Source organism: Canis lupus, chromosome 21, assembly GCF_011100685.1.
Source record: "Canis lupus familiaris isolate Mischka breed German Shepherd chromosome 21, alternate assembly UU_Cfam_GSD_1.0, whole genome shotgun sequence".
Taxonomy (NCBI): domain Eukaryota; kingdom Metazoa; phylum Chordata; class Mammalia; order Carnivora; family Canidae; genus Canis; species Canis lupus.
In genome coordinates, this window is record NC_049242.1 from 39,842,265 (window position 1) to 39,857,856 (window position 15,592).

At 33.0% G+C, this 15,592-nt stretch overlaps 1 protein-coding gene and 1 long non-coding RNA gene across 9 annotated transcripts in view; one reads left to right on the forward strand and one right to left on the reverse strand.

The window, feature by feature from the left end:
* SOX6 (SRY-box transcription factor 6) overlaps positions 1-15,592 on the reverse strand; it is a 588,321-nt gene that overhangs the window by 452,998 nt on the left and 119,731 nt on the right. For 2 of the 8 annotated variants that reach the window (XM_038569134.1, XM_038569138.1), the window contains 2 exons: positions 13,595-13,676; positions 12,473-12,528 (listed from right to left, as the gene is read on the reverse strand). The exons of 3 other annotated variants lie outside the window; for them this stretch is intronic. The gene's annotated coding sequence lies outside the window, so the exon portion shown is untranslated. Of the gene's footprint in view, positions 1-2,226; positions 2,310-12,472; positions 12,529-13,594; positions 13,677-15,592 lie in introns of all 8 variants that reach the window. 3 more of the 8 variants (XM_038569135.1, XM_038569140.1, XM_038569136.1) reach the window with 2 other exon arrangements.
* LOC111091568 lies at positions 7,458-11,406 on the forward strand. Its single transcript, XR_005375792.1, has 3 exons — positions 7,458-7,556; positions 9,123-9,215; positions 11,119-11,406. It is a non-coding gene; the product is annotated as an uncharacterized LOC111091568 (long non-coding RNA).

The following is a 15,592-nucleotide window of genomic DNA, read 5'->3' on the forward strand; positions in this document are numbered from 1 at the left end:
AAATCTACTGGTAGATAAAGTATAGGTAAGTTCAAAAAGCAACTCAGAAAGGACCATTTTAAGGAAAAGTGACAAGCAACTCTTTCTCTTTTTTTAAAGATTTTATTTATTTATTCATGAGAGACACAGAGGGAGAAGCAGACTTCCTGTGGGGAGCTTGATGTGGGACTCAATCCCAGGACCCCAGGATCACGACCTGAGCCAAAGGCAGACGTTCAACCACTGAACCACCCAGGTGCGCCACAACTCTTTCAATAAATCATTCTACACCACTTCCATATCTTGTCACTCTGCACAATTTCTTCACTTTAACAAATATCTTAATATCTTGTTTGCTATAGTAAAGGCACTTAAAGGTGTATCATAGAAAGTCTAATAAATTGGGTAATTTCCTAGAAAAATCCACATCTCACTGAAATTAATTAGTTGAAATTAAACATCTCCAGGTTCATATCAGGAAATAATCAATTGCACCAGCAAAAACCCTCAAGTGTATTTCTTCCATCTAATTCCTTTCCCCATACCCTCAGTTCCACATGTGGCAATGATACTGAATTTTTACAATTCTCACAATATGCCAGGCCCCTTTAATGTCTAGGTGCTTTTTACAAGTGCTATTCTCTGGATAAAAATTATATCTTCACATGACCTCTAAGCAACTCCATATTACTCCTTTCAGAAGCAATTCCAATGTTAACCTACTCAATGAAGCCCTAAGTTCTCTCTGGAAAATTTCAAATTCTATGTAACTTACTTCAATCATATCTCAATTCTAAGACTAATATGTTATTATATTTTCTCTCTACCTGTCTCTCCATTAGATTTTAGGCTACTTAACAGTTGGCTCTAGCATGCTATTCACATTTAAATCTCATACATGTGTATCTGGAACATATTAAGCCCTCAGTAAATGTCTGTTGAGTTTTTCTTTTAAAGAATATGCACATATTTATTTCCACATTTCATTTCAATAATATTTATTAAGCATCTGTTATAAATCAACCACAGCGTTAGGTGCTTGACAAAATCACCAAAAATTTTTAAGGTAAAAAAGATAAAAGATAAGTCCTCTACCTTTTACCTTACCTGTTGTTGTTTTTTTAAACATTTGACCTTACCTATTTTTTTATTTTATTTAAAAATTGGTCATTATTCTCTACTGAAACTTGAAGTGAGAATGCAAGAAATAGAAACTGAAATTAAAAAAAAAAAAGAAACTGAAATTTATGTCATTTTAGGATATCTTTTGTCATCAAAGACCCTTTGCATCAAAAGATCCCTCTCCCAGGAGTCAAATTATATGAACATGTTAAAAATAGTTTATGCCTGTGGTTCTATGAAGGCTCCCTTATCTAGTCAATATACATATAAGTAAACTAGGATAAGAAGTGTTTTCTCACTTGAGCAGAAGTATGAATCATTGTCTTTTCTGAGGTACCACATTACAACTAACGTCAAACTGATTACAGTGCTATTTTCTCTTTTAGATGCATGACTTCTAATAATTCACTGTGGAGGTGAGACAAATAGTAATAATTTCTGTCTCATTATTCATATTTTCTCACTTATACCTTGATATCTTACTTATTTCACATTCTAACTCACTATAATGGCAAAGATAAGTTGGCATTTTCTATAAGTGTTGCTTTTCAAATAGGAATCTGTGGCAATTTTGCTCTTTTACTAGGGTTGTTTCTTAATGTCAAATAGTTTCCTTATCTAAACGTAACTGTCACTTCAGAGCTATTGTACAAATTAAATGAGATAACACATGTAGGTGTTCAGTAAATGGTAGTTCTCTTTGATCCCCCTTACCTGAAATACACAGGGCACAGAAAACATGTCCTAAAACAGGTTGTTATTATGGAATCATCCTGACATTGTATGCAAAATTTGTTTCCACTCTGCAGATATTTAATGGAACTGCTAAATTAGAAACTAAAGGGAAAGAAAAGTGAAGTATCTATCTTTCTTAGAAATAGTTGAAAGGACAAACATTGAAATCAAGAGTGATAAAGAGGACAGATGAAGTTTCCTAAGTAGATTATAGATTGCTGGTAATGTGCCTACTTTCTCTCAGCTAGTTCCTCCTTGTGACTAAGGAGGCTGGTCAAGATTAGATTTAAAGCCCAAAGTATAGAACAAAACAAAGTTAACTTCCACACAGGAATCAATTTCATAATACTTGTATTTGCCCCATCATAAAAATTCAATTATTTTAATTACCTTTAAGAGCTATTAGAACCAATGGTGCTATGGGAGAAGTTTCATCTTGATAGCAGTACATGATCCTAAGATGCAGAAGAATCCTGAATCAAGAATAGAATCCATATCTAAAAATGTATAAGTGTGATTCTACTTAAAGATTCACATTAAAATAGACAAGGTAACAGCAGAGTAACATTAGATCTATTACTTTAGACTCAATAAACCAGGGAAATCATCACTTATATAATCCACCAACTCTAAAAATTATTTCCCCAACTAACAGTTGGTTACTAACAGTTAGTTAACTAACATCTCCCATTTATCTGAATATAGATAAGCTTTCTTTCTCATTCTGTGTCTCACTCTACCAATGCACTAAGAATTACCCCATGTTTTGTATATTTGTGTATTTGCCCAACATGGTTGCAGTCATGTGTCTGTGAGTGTTTTTACAACTTTATTCATAAACCAAATCTGTCTACCCACAGCAATATTTGACAGGTTTATCAATATCTCAATCACATACCTGTTACTGATCATGGTCTTATTACACTCTACCATCATAGAAAGTACTCCTTACCTTCCTCTGGAATTCAGAGCATGTTTTTGTGGTATCTTTAAATCCAAGTTCATCTTATTCCACCTTGTCTAAGTACCCTTGAGGGGGATGGTTTTAGAATCCTTACCTAGAGTTCAATGGGGCTTAGATCTAGCACACCTGCCTCCTTTCAAATTCTCTTCTGGGGTAGCATCAGATAGCAATCACATATTGAACAAGTCCATCTCCTTGTATAAAAGGGTGTACTTACAAAGGTTCATTTATAGTTACTGTGGCAGAAATATTTGGATCAGTGATAATTTTTAACATGGAATTGCTGGTTTTTCTCTTTAGTGGTCATACAAAGACCATAGATACATAGATACATCTTACTCTCAAGAAGATATAAAGTCAACATTTCAACATTTTCCAGAAATAGGACAATAAATTTCTTCTGAAATCTATCTGGTTTATGAGACAAAGAGTGGAATGCAAGAATGCAGAAAATATGTTATTTTTCAAGATCACTTTAATAAACAGAAACAACATCCATTCCACTTTGTTTAGAAGATAAAAGAGGGCAGCCTGGGTGGCTCAGCAGTTTAGTGCCACCTTCAGCCCAGGGCCTGATCCTGGAGCCCCGGGATGGAGTCCTACGTCAGGCTCCCTGCATGGAGCCTGCTTCTCCCTGTGCCCGTGTCTCTGCCTCTCTCTCTCTCTCTCTTTCCTCTCTCTTTCTCTTTCTCTCTCTCTCTGTCTCTCATGAATAAATAAAAAAAATCTTTTTTAAAAAAGAAGATAAAAGAATCATCTAACAAGAGAATGAAGGTTATAATCTAGATTATAAAGATTGCACATAAAAATGAAAGATGGGGCAGGGAAGATGAGAAAATAAAGGGGAAGAGAGAGGTGAGAGAGGAGAGGAAAGAAAAGTCATAGAAAAGGAAAGGAAAGATACAGAAAGGGCAAAAGAAAAGAAAGATAGAAATTATCTAGTATTAACCCTAAGAATATGGCAGAGGTGGAGACAGAAATAAAAGAGTCATAAAAGCCAAATGTGTCCATTATTATTTTCTTTCTTAAGTATTTTCCCTTTTCCAGAGACAGATTGGAAAAATGAGCTAAGTGAATTACCTTCACAAATATTCACTCTTATTTGACCTAATTAGTTTTATGGAGTCGATAGCTCCAAACCTTGCTTAAGAATTTCAGTGGTCACATTTCTGCATAGTCAAAGTGATCTCAAACAATTGCTCCAATGTATTACACGTATAAACAAGTTTTCTTCAAAACCAGGCACGATGGTCATTTTTTCCTCTGTTTTGCTCTTCAACAAACATAGTTATTATAGAAAATGAAAGGAAAATTCCACTCTTCATTCATGTTTGAGTTCCTCTGACTTGCTAAAATATCCTGGCCTATACCATAAGATGTAAGACTATGTATATATATTTCTTTTTTCCTTAAAAAGAAAACTTTCACAAGATTTAATTATACAACAGTTAAATAACACAGCAAATTTTTGTATTCATGGCTCTAGAGGGGGTTTTCTTTCTTTCTTCTTTTTCTATTTTTCTTTTAGAGTGAAAATTATTTTATCAAGAAGTTTCAATTTACATTATTAAAAATATATGGCAATCATTATCACAAGTCTCTTTTCTTTGCTCTGTGATACAGATGCTTTACAAAGGCATTTAATCTTTTTGAAGCCAAAATTAAGGAGTTATTAGAGTTAAGATAAACAGTGTGGTCATTGAGTCAAATAACCTTGAATTTAAGATTTATTATTTACTGTTGGAAAGGTTGATATACTACTCTGATCCTAAATTTTATCAACTATAAAAATAAGTAGAAGTACAGTTTCTACCTCACAGGGTAATTATGAAGATTAAATGAGAAAATTCTCATGGCAAATAAATAGAAAGTATTTAATGCGAAATCTGGTACAACTAAGCACCTAATACATGATGTTATTAATAGATCACATGCCACTACTGAAGTATAAAATTTATCTTCCTAATAATATTACCAAAACAAGTAACAGAATTAGTGTCTGTTGGAGGATACTTAATTCTTTAAAAACAATAGTAGATCAAAGAACATGAAGACCAAGCCTTAAAAAAAAAAAAAAAAAAAGCTTGCTTATTTTAATGCAATATTTTTCTAAGTATGGGTTAATGAATAAAATCAGTTTTCTGAGTGCCAATTGGCATTTTTTTTATTTAAAAGAAAAGGAGAGAATGTGCAAGGGAACAAGAAGAAACGAAGAGGAGGCAAGGAGAAGAAAGAAAACACAACACTTAATGCATATTAAGGGTAAGTTTTGTTCATGAAAACTTTATTTCAGTTATATTATATTACATACTTGGTCAGAATTAAAAAAAATTCCTTACTCTGAATCAGTCAAAAAAAAAAGTTTGGAAGCCTCCTTAGAACATGTGAATTAATGGGTTTCATGTCACAGGGAAATATCCAACCAACTTGCTCATTTCTAACTCATGAATGTAGCAACTGCTAGTGCCCCTTGGGATATCTTTTTATATCTTCTTTTTTGAAATACTGAAAGACAGAAGTAGCTACTTACAAGAGTTTATCCAAGGGCAAGAGGGAGACTAGATGGCTTTTGAATAACCATTCCAGCTCTAGGATCATGAAGAAAGCAATTATTTAAAATGAAGAAAAGTTAACAAAACTAAAAGAATTTAAGATATCATTCTTTTCACATTCAATAAATTCAGGCACTTACAAATAAAGACCAAGGAAATAACTCTTCTAAAGATATGATGGATTCACGGAATAAAAGGACTGGAAAGCATCATCCGCTTTCAGTGTGCTTTACTCAAAGAAACTGTTGTATCTATCTCACCTTTTGCAAGGTACATAGGGTATGTATGGGTTTGGGATGGCAGGCAGGAGAGCAGTATACAACAAGAAGGTGCATATAAGTGGTTGTGTTCACTTCAGTCTTATTTCAAACCAAACCAGTATGGTGGTCAGCTGTCAACCAAAGAGAACAGGAGTAGGAACAGAGCCAATCAAGCTGTGTTAAGTAACCCAGTCATTCCACAGAAATCTGTACAGCTCTTGTTCCCTGGCAGTACAGCTGGCAACAGCACAGCAGTAATTTGAGGGGTTTTCTATAGGGTGCTTATGAGTTTGATTTCACTGTTGGCTTCTTGCCACTGCAACCTATACACTGGGTAGTTCTGTTTGTGAGTTACCCAACTATGTGCTTAGATGATAAAAGATCAGATTTTTCACTTGGTAGCTGAGTTTTCACTTTGCAAAATCTACCTTTCTTTCTTTCTTTCTCTTTCTTTCTTTCATTCTTTCTTTCTTTTTCTTTCTTTCCTTTCTTTCTTTTTTTTTCTTTCCTTTACTTTCTTTTCCTTTCCTTTTTCTTTTCTTTCCTTTTTCTTTTCTTTTCTTTCCTTTTCTTTTCTTTCCTTTTCTTTTCTTTTTTCTTTTCTTTTCTTTCTCCAAACTCCCCAGGTTATAAAAAAAAAAAAAAAAAAGATATGGTTTGCATTGTCAAGTACTTTTCCTCATGTGTTTTGGGGGAGGAACCAAATTCTATTTTACCTATAACTCATCAAACTGTTTTCTCTAAACTAAAACTTAAATCTTTAGAGTCTTTGAAATATCAGTTCTCTCATTTTCTCCCTACAGCTCTCCTTTTTTCATACTTGCCCCCTTGGCAATCAAAAAAATATATCGTTTGCCAGATCTGAAGTAAAAAGGATATATATGATTCAATTGCTGAGGTCCAAGATGATGTTTTATGTGTAACCAAATAAATTTTGCCTTAGCTATTTGCACTTTCATATGGCTTTCTTCTGATACTGAAGGACATAAGGTAGTTAAACAGGAATGAACTGGTCTTCATTTGGGAGAATTGTTGTGTGTTTGGGAATATTTAACATTGAGTCAACCTCAGCTTCTTCCTATATGCTTATATCACCTCACTTTACATAAGATCTAATCAATAATGTATTCCAAAATTATTTTCCTATTAAAACTGAACTACTCTCACTGGTGCTATAACTTAAAAACTGAAAGCCAAAATTATGAGGGTGGGAACAAGTAAGTACAAGATATACAATGAATATACTTGGAATATACTATGAGGCATGGTGAATGAGCAAAAGTATTGATCTTCTTCACCCTTTGGCTCATTAGTGTAAAATTTTAAAATGCTCCTTCTTCACTCTCCCAATATATATCAATATATCACAATATATATCAATATATATCCCATCTCCAATGGGATACCCTTCATTTGTAAAACAGACACACATCTCTATACCAGGGCAACCAAAGTCATCAATTCCATCCTACTTCAGTCAGGATACCCAGTTACTTTCTTTCAACAGCTAGAGACATCAGGAAGTCAGCCTAACCCCCTAAATTTCATTTCAAGGGGTGTTTCATTTCCACTGCTATGCACTGGTAGAGTGGAAGTAGGAAAAATCAAATCCTACCACCAGAAATTCATCAAAAGAATGTTATTAAAATAAGATTCAAAATGAGACTTTATACCAAAACTATTTAACAGATACTAGTTAGCTACTATAGTACAGTCAATAGTATAATTCAGGCATATTATGGGGTAAATGGGTATCAGTAGGTTGCCCAGTGAACTGAGTCACCATCTATAACCTGGTTTCTATAAGAATATCCATTCCAAATTCCAAACAATAAACTTTCAGAACTTTATATTATTAAATTGGAGACTGCCTACAAGTATAGCCCTATGAATATTTCAGAGATGTCTTTTTGTGATATAGGTAAAGATACACTAAAAAATCAGGTAACTAAGTAGCAGTCTTTTTTAAATAGGTTCATATGCTTTACAAAAGGGGGAGGAAATTTTTTTAAAAAGCAAGAATTCAATATGAGAATTATAAATTACTTCCTCATTTACTATTAATTAAGTCTGGGATTTTCAAATACAGTACTTGGAAGTAGAAATATATGTATATATATATTTTTATTGAAGTTCGATTTGCCAACATATTAGTATCACACCCAGTGTTCATCCCGTCAAGTTCCCCCCTCAGTGCTGGTCACCCAGTCACCCTATCCCCCCGCCCACCTCACTACTCCTTGTTTGTTTCCCAGAGTTAGGAGTCTCTCATGTTTTGTCACCCTCTCTAATTTTTCCCATTTTCCCTCTTTTCCCTATAATCCCTTTCACTATTTCTTATACTCCCCGTATGAGTACAAACCATATAATGATTGTCCTTCTCTGAAGTAGGTATGAACAAAGGATTATTAGTGGCTATAACACATTGTTAATATAATGCCAATAAGAATAACTATGCCAATATTATGTTTGTATAGAGTTTTTAAAATCATGTGTATTATTATGTTCTCCTGAACATAAGTGATTCAGATGCTGCCTTAAAAAAACATACAAAGTTTCTAGGCTGAGGGCACTAGGAAAGTTAATTTAACTATAAGGCAACTCATTCTCATGCAAATTCCAGAGAAATAACTAAATACACACTTAACCATCTGTATAACCTAATACCGTCTTTTCATACATTAGCAAGTATGAATATATATATATATAAACCTGCATAAGCACATATTCAAACATCTAAGTATAAGAGCTGCATGGAACTGTGTTTATCATTTTCCTCTTGAAGCACATCTACAGACAAATAGCTACAGCTAACATACAGCTTTTTATAAAATAATCATTGTCTTTGTGTAGAAGGACCTGATAGGAAATGGGTCAAGCCTCTGCACACACATCAGTTGGGGCAACAGAAGGGGAACACTGTGTTCATTCTTTGCATCCAAAACAACAAACTAGAAAATAAATCCATTTGGAGAAATTATCTCAAGTTTAGGCAAGAGAAGGGGAGTTAGAAAAGTTTCCGGTTTCCTGTTAAGAAAACTGACAGCAAGCCTTCATATTAGACTGTACGTGTTTATTCACTAAGATTATTCAAAAATAAAAAAAAAGTGTTCTTATTAAGAAAGCTAAGTTCAAATGAAATGTTTTTCAAGGATAATTCTAAAAATGCCTCAGGGGCTGAGGTTTTCATTAGTGGTTCTAAGAAAACAACTTATAGTGCTTTAAGTGAAGTAAGAGTAAATGGCATTTTACTGTAATGTGCTGCTATGGCCTGTATGACTTGAACCATACAAATGAGTTTTTCTGGGATTTTGTTTTCCCTTAGAAAGGAAAACAGGAAAAAAAATTTTACATAGTCATGAGGCATAGGGCAAGAAATGGACATATAAATAACCATTAGTTCAGTGTAAAAGATCCCCGAAGAAACGGAAGTAGCCCAGGAGATGTGCACATCAAATAAAAATGGAGAATATGGCTATATTTCAGCTCAAACTAATATTCCCTTTTCAGGAATCATCCCCTCTGGCTCACTGCTGACAATCCATAGATGCGTATGAGTGAGATGAGTTCATGAGTAAGATGAACAGGGATGTTCCACGGCAGGTAAATAAATTTGTTTCCACTGAGATAATTATTCTTACCGTATGTCACTACTCTCATGGCATAAACAGGACAGGTGATGACATCCTATAAAATGCAATTTTTATTCCTATACTTGTGACATCAAGATATATAACCCATTCAGCTCTCATGAATTTTTTTTCCTCTGAAACTCTGAGTGGTTTTTTGTTATTGTTGTTCTTGGTTTTTGCTTTTTAAAAAATGCTATTATCAACTGTGTAACATTGTTAAGCGACTGGGGAGAAATGGGACTGTCATTATTTCAGGCTATTTGGTCCTAAACAAAGACTACATATGTTATTACTTGAGATAGCTGAATGTAACTATTTTACTTGGATTTTTTTAAGGTTAGCATCTGCATGATATAACCTCTGTACAGTACCTATATCCTCAAATAAATGCCCTCTCCCAAACTTCAAGTCCTTTCAGACCTAACCTAGGCAACAAACAAGGAATCATAAACCTTTGTACCAACAAATAATTTTTCCAACTATAATTCATTAGTACCTTATTCCAAAAGCATATGAATACTTACAAGATGGTTAATCCTCATTAAAAACTAAGATTACATGACATAATTACATGTAAATAAGAAAAATGAATTAAACTCTTACCCTTTCCTATGTCGGGCACTAGTTGTGAATCATATATACAATTAGAGTTATATTGCTAAGCTAAAAATATTGGTAAAGATCTAAAAATGACAAACAGTGCCTTTTAAATTAATGTCTTATTAGTTGAGTGAAGTACACTGACAAAGAATAATTTATGCTTATTCAAACTGCACTCGACATCTTCAGGTGTTTCCAAATGAGCTCACAGAAGAGTGATTAAATGCATCTGATAACAAGCCACACATTGCTGAAATTACTTACCGCCTCATTTTATGATTAATTAAACATGTAGATTAAAGTTGCAAAAGAATTTAGATTAATGAGCAAGTTAAGTCTTGCTGATATAAGTGAATTGGGAATTGGATGCTCTGTGGAACTTTATAAACATGCATTTTATAATGAATAAGACAAGGCTACATGCAGAATCGTGGCCACCAGGGCCTTTTGACGATGCAGTCTTTTTTAACATGGTTTGACAGCTTTCAAATAACATTCTTCTATAGGCTTTAAACTTTGTGCTTTGCTGTAAAACACAAGACTACATAACTCATGTACCGGGAGTACGATTATTTTCAAGCTCTCCAAGGTAATGACCCCCCGTAGCAGCAGCTGTTCAGAAAAAATTACAAGCTCAATTGTTATTTTAATCAGAGATAGTTTCATAGTTAAAAGCAGTTATGCAACTTATAAAATTATATGACACATCATCAGTACCTTCTCTTCAACACTCCTTCTTCCAAAAGTAAAACCATCCCCCAAAAATCATAGCTTCCAGAGGACTTATTAGCAAACAGCATCCTCAATCATTCATAAAATATTCAAAGCCATTTATTAGTGAAGTTTCTGTGCTAGGAAAGGTAATGTTTAAATTTATGACGACTCTTATCAGCTCCAAGAGTGCGTCAAAATATCTGCTGGGGTTTGCTGAGTCTCCAATTTTTCTCTTTTAAGATCAGTTTTACCTAATCCAAGTAGCTTAGACTGTGTCAAAAGCCAAGTTGGACTTTATGATTTTCCAGGGCAAGAGAAATTCAGGTTGTTCACAGAGATGTAGTACATTCTCCTTTGCAACGAATACAGAAGTGGAGAGAAACTGAGCTTAAGTTACTAAAGTAGCTTGTGTTTTAAAATCTATTCCATTTTATTACTAAGCTTGTAGCACAATGCCATTTATTATTACCATAGCATAATAAAGACAATCCACAAATTCTTTGAATGGATCCAATCTGCTATCTAAAATATACCTCTAATTCTTTTCTATTTATTTTCAGATCTTATGCATGATTCATTTTTTGGCAAGACTGAGATTTTTATAGTATTAATTTTTTTCTTTTTAATTCAGATTTTTTTAACTCTAAAGACTTACCAAGAAAGCTATGGAAACTTTTACATAAGGATCAAAAGGAGCTGTTTCATGACATAGGTGGCAAATTACCATCATTAACCCCACATATTCATCATGTGGACATAACTGTCCATTTATGTTAGTGAAAATATAATATTGAGACATAGTCTCTGACTATAGTAAAATTTATTAAAAGTTAAAATCAGTTTTATAAGCAGCCAAAACAGTTTCCATTTGATTTATTTCCTTTCAGTTTTATTAAGTCAGTGTCTTTTACCAAGTAATATAAACCACATCTTATCACCACAAAAGGTTATTTTAAATTTATAAGCTTTTCCTCCTTGGTAATTCAACTTGAACATAATAAGAAGGATTTGTAGGTAAAAATATGGACACAAATACTTCAAGGATCAAATAATAAGTTTTTTGTTTATATGAAAATTTGAATGTCTCATGTGCATACGTTAAAAAGGGAAATCTGACAACAAAGTGGCTATGTTAGTCCAAAAGAGGCTACGTTAGATATCTAAAAATAATTCCTTTGCAATTTTAAGATGTATTTGGTATGTGCCATTAGGACATAGACTATTCAGACAGTTCAAAGAGCCACCATATTTTAAGGAACAGGATCTTTCCACTCTAGCCATTGTCATATTATTTCTAGGCCACACAAACTATGAGGTGTGTCCTGGAGTTACTAATAATTTAATAGAAATTTTGTCATTCTTATGGCATTTTAATACAAGAAGATATATTTATTTCCTCCATGAAAGTAATTTTTGTGAAATAACCTTAAGTCCTAAATACTGAATATACTTAGCTATTATAAGTATTTACTATTATTAGCATGTTTCATTTTTTCTGATAAATGCTTTATATAGTTTACCTGCATTGAGTACATATATTTACTGGTTATTTAAAGTTAGGAGTTAAATGTTTACTTGAAATACCAAAACAGGTACTTCATCATGAAATTTTGAATAAATGGGAACTTAAAATATCCCTAATAAGCCATAATGTAATATAAAAACTCCTAACATTATTTTCATTAAATCAAGATGGCAATTTATTATAATTCATATTTAAAAAACTACAACATAGTCACATAGGCAAAGAACCTTGCATTTCTAAGGGGAGAGTCATATTTTCTTTATCACATATACAGGCTGAAAAAAGTATAAACCATATTTATTGAAATTAAAATGAAACAACTAAACTCATTTTTGCATGTTATAGGGCCACAGTTTGTCAAGCTGAACTATAAATGCATTAATACTCACAATATCACCAAATGATGAATTATAATATTGTCACCTCCTCAGTTTCAGTTCATGCCCTGTAGAGGAGTTTTGTGTGATTCATCAAACCCAGGTTCTGAACATGTTTACAAGCATCGTAGGGCAACATCTTAAGGTAAAAATAAGGAAACTCAACCAAGCAAACTGTCATCAAGGTCAATGGAAGGTTCACAAATGCAAAGAACCAATCTACAACAAAGGGGGCAGATGAAGCCAGGTGCCATCCTATGCTAAATCCTTGTTAACTCAACATCCAGCAGTTGATGAGAGGTGGTTCTTCACTTGGCAGGATCGGCAGCATTACGTACTATACCTATGAGTTGTGTATGTTAATATAAGTATTCAAGAGCCAAAAATAGTGCTAAAATTGGCTTCCAAACTATTATGGTTTATCACTTTTTATTTTATTAACTATGCGAATTCTTTAGCTCCCTTAACCAAATACAGAGTTAGTTAACTAGTTCTGAATTTTTCCTTCAGTGAAGAAATAAAAAGATTTCTCTTTTCTCTAGTTATGCTAAATCACTTTTAAATCCCTATGCATCCAAAATATTTCTGCAAGTGCACATTACCATAGTCTTATATAAAGTGATTGGAGATTTAACGGATGGTTATTTTTTAAGGTCAAGGGTTTCTAAACTTTGTATCTTATATCACTTCTGTGATAGGAGATTGAAATCAAAACTGATTCTATTAATAAAACAAAAACTTACACTTGAAACTAGTATGTTATATACCAATGATACCTCAATAAATAAATTAATTAATTAATTAATGCAAAGGAATCCAAAATTTGGGAAAATTTAGGGTTTGATACTTATCTTTCCAATTCTTAATTCTATATATATGTCCCTTATTAAAGGAAGCATTTCTGAAAAAATATTGAATTGTGGTAGTAAAATGGTTTAATTTGTATGTAAAGTTTAGCCAATAATCTCAATACTTTTAAATACAAGTTAAAAGTAGAAGATGTAAAGAGATTGAGTGTTAATGTTACCTAAGCCTTAGTATTGGACCACAAAAATGCAATGCAATCTTCACTTGCCATGGAAATAGGAAATAAGTGGGAACATTAGTTATACTCATAAATTATATATATTATACCTGGGCTCTTATACAAAGTGATGAGGGGTCACAAAGTCCTTCTTGAAGCATTTTTCTTTCCTCATCAGAAGATATAGAATGTCTAAAAAGAAGAAACTAATCGTTATTGGACCCACTATCTGCCAGATATAAAATAAATCTTCTCTATGCATCATATAATCTTCCCAACAACCACACCCATTTTATAGATGAGGGTATTAAATTTCAAATAGGCAAAGGTATTTGTCTGGAGTCATACCAAGTGGTGATGAGAGTAAAGCCCTATGAACCCAACTCCAAAGTCCATTTGTTCTTTCAGTTATATCACATTTATTTATGGCCTATACTATTTGTGTTTATGCTGCCTAAATCCTAGAATCCCCATCTGCTTCTTCTCAGTTAATCTATTCCTACCACTTCCTTCTAAATTTTACCTATTCCCAAAAGTATGTTGTATTCTCAGCAGTTTAAAAGCCTCTATTATAACAACACATCACATACAGAGGAACATATATAACAATTGTATCTGGCTTAAAAAGGAAAAAAAAAAAAACAATGAAAGCCAAAAGACAATGGAGTGATATCTTTAAACTACTGAGCAACAAAAAATTGAATCAAAAAATTCTATATACAGCAAAATATTGATTTTTCAGAAATACAAAAGTAGAGGGACATCTGGTTGGTCCAGTCAGTTAAGTGTCCAGCTCCTGATTATTGGTCAGTCATAATCTTGGGGTTGGTGAGAGCAAGCCCCACGTCACGGTTCCCACTTAGCAAGGAGTCTCCTTGAAATTCTCTTTCTCCCTCTCCCTTTGCCCTTCTCTCTACTCTCTCTTTCTCCCTCTCAAATAAATAAAATAAATCTTTAAAAAAAAAGTTCTTCAGGCAGAAGGTAATGTTACCAAATGGAAATCAAATCTACACAAAGGAATAAAGTGCACTGAAAATGGTAAATATGTGGTAAATATAAAAGACTTTCTTATTTCTTAAATCTCTTTAAAATATGATTGACTATCAAAGGATAAATAACTATTTTTAAGTTTATAACATATGCAGAAGTAATGTGCATGACAAAAGTACAAAGCCTAGGAGAGAGAAATATAAGTATACTATTGTAAAATTCTTATGCTATATGTGACGTGGGATAATATTACTTGAAATAAGACTGTGATAAGTCATATAAGGTTGTTATAAATTCAAAAGCAATCACTAAAATGTAATTAAAACAAAAAATAAAAGTGAAATCTTAAATCTTAAAAAAATTCTCAATAAATTAAAAGAAAGCAGGAAAAGGGAATAATGGACAGATGGTACAAATAGAAAACAATGAGTAGATCATGTATTTAAATTCAACCACATCAGTAATCACATTAAGTGTAAATGATCTAAATATCCAAATTAAAAAGGAAGAATTGTCATACTTTATTGCTTTTTAGCAAGACTCAACTACAGGCAGTCTACACCAATTCACATTAAAATGAAGACACAATACTTTAAAACTGAAAAGATGAAAAAATATTACCCATAGTACCATGAATAAAAAGAAAGCTGCAGTGACTCTCAGACAAAGTAGATTTCAGAGCAAAGAATAACACTAGAGACAAAGGGATCCTTGTATAATGATAAAGGAGTCAATTCATTCATCCACCTAACAGAGCTTCTAAATACAAGAAAAAAGTGCCTGAGTGGCTCAGTCCGTTGAGCATCCAACTCAACTCTTCTTTTAGGCTCAGGTCATGATTTCAGTGTTGTGGGCTCAGCTGCTCAGTAGGGAGTCTGTTTGGGATTGGGATTATCTCTCTGCTCCTCCCCCACTCAGGCACATGCATGAGCTCTCTTTCTCAAATAAATAAATAAATCTGTTTTAAAAAAAACAATAAATACAAGAAAGAAAAACTAATAAAATTTCAAGGAGTATTATAATCAGAGTTTTCCATATCTCACTCTCAGATAATGATAGAACAAGTAGACAAAAGATCATTAAGGATATAGAAGACCTGAACAATACTATCAACCCAC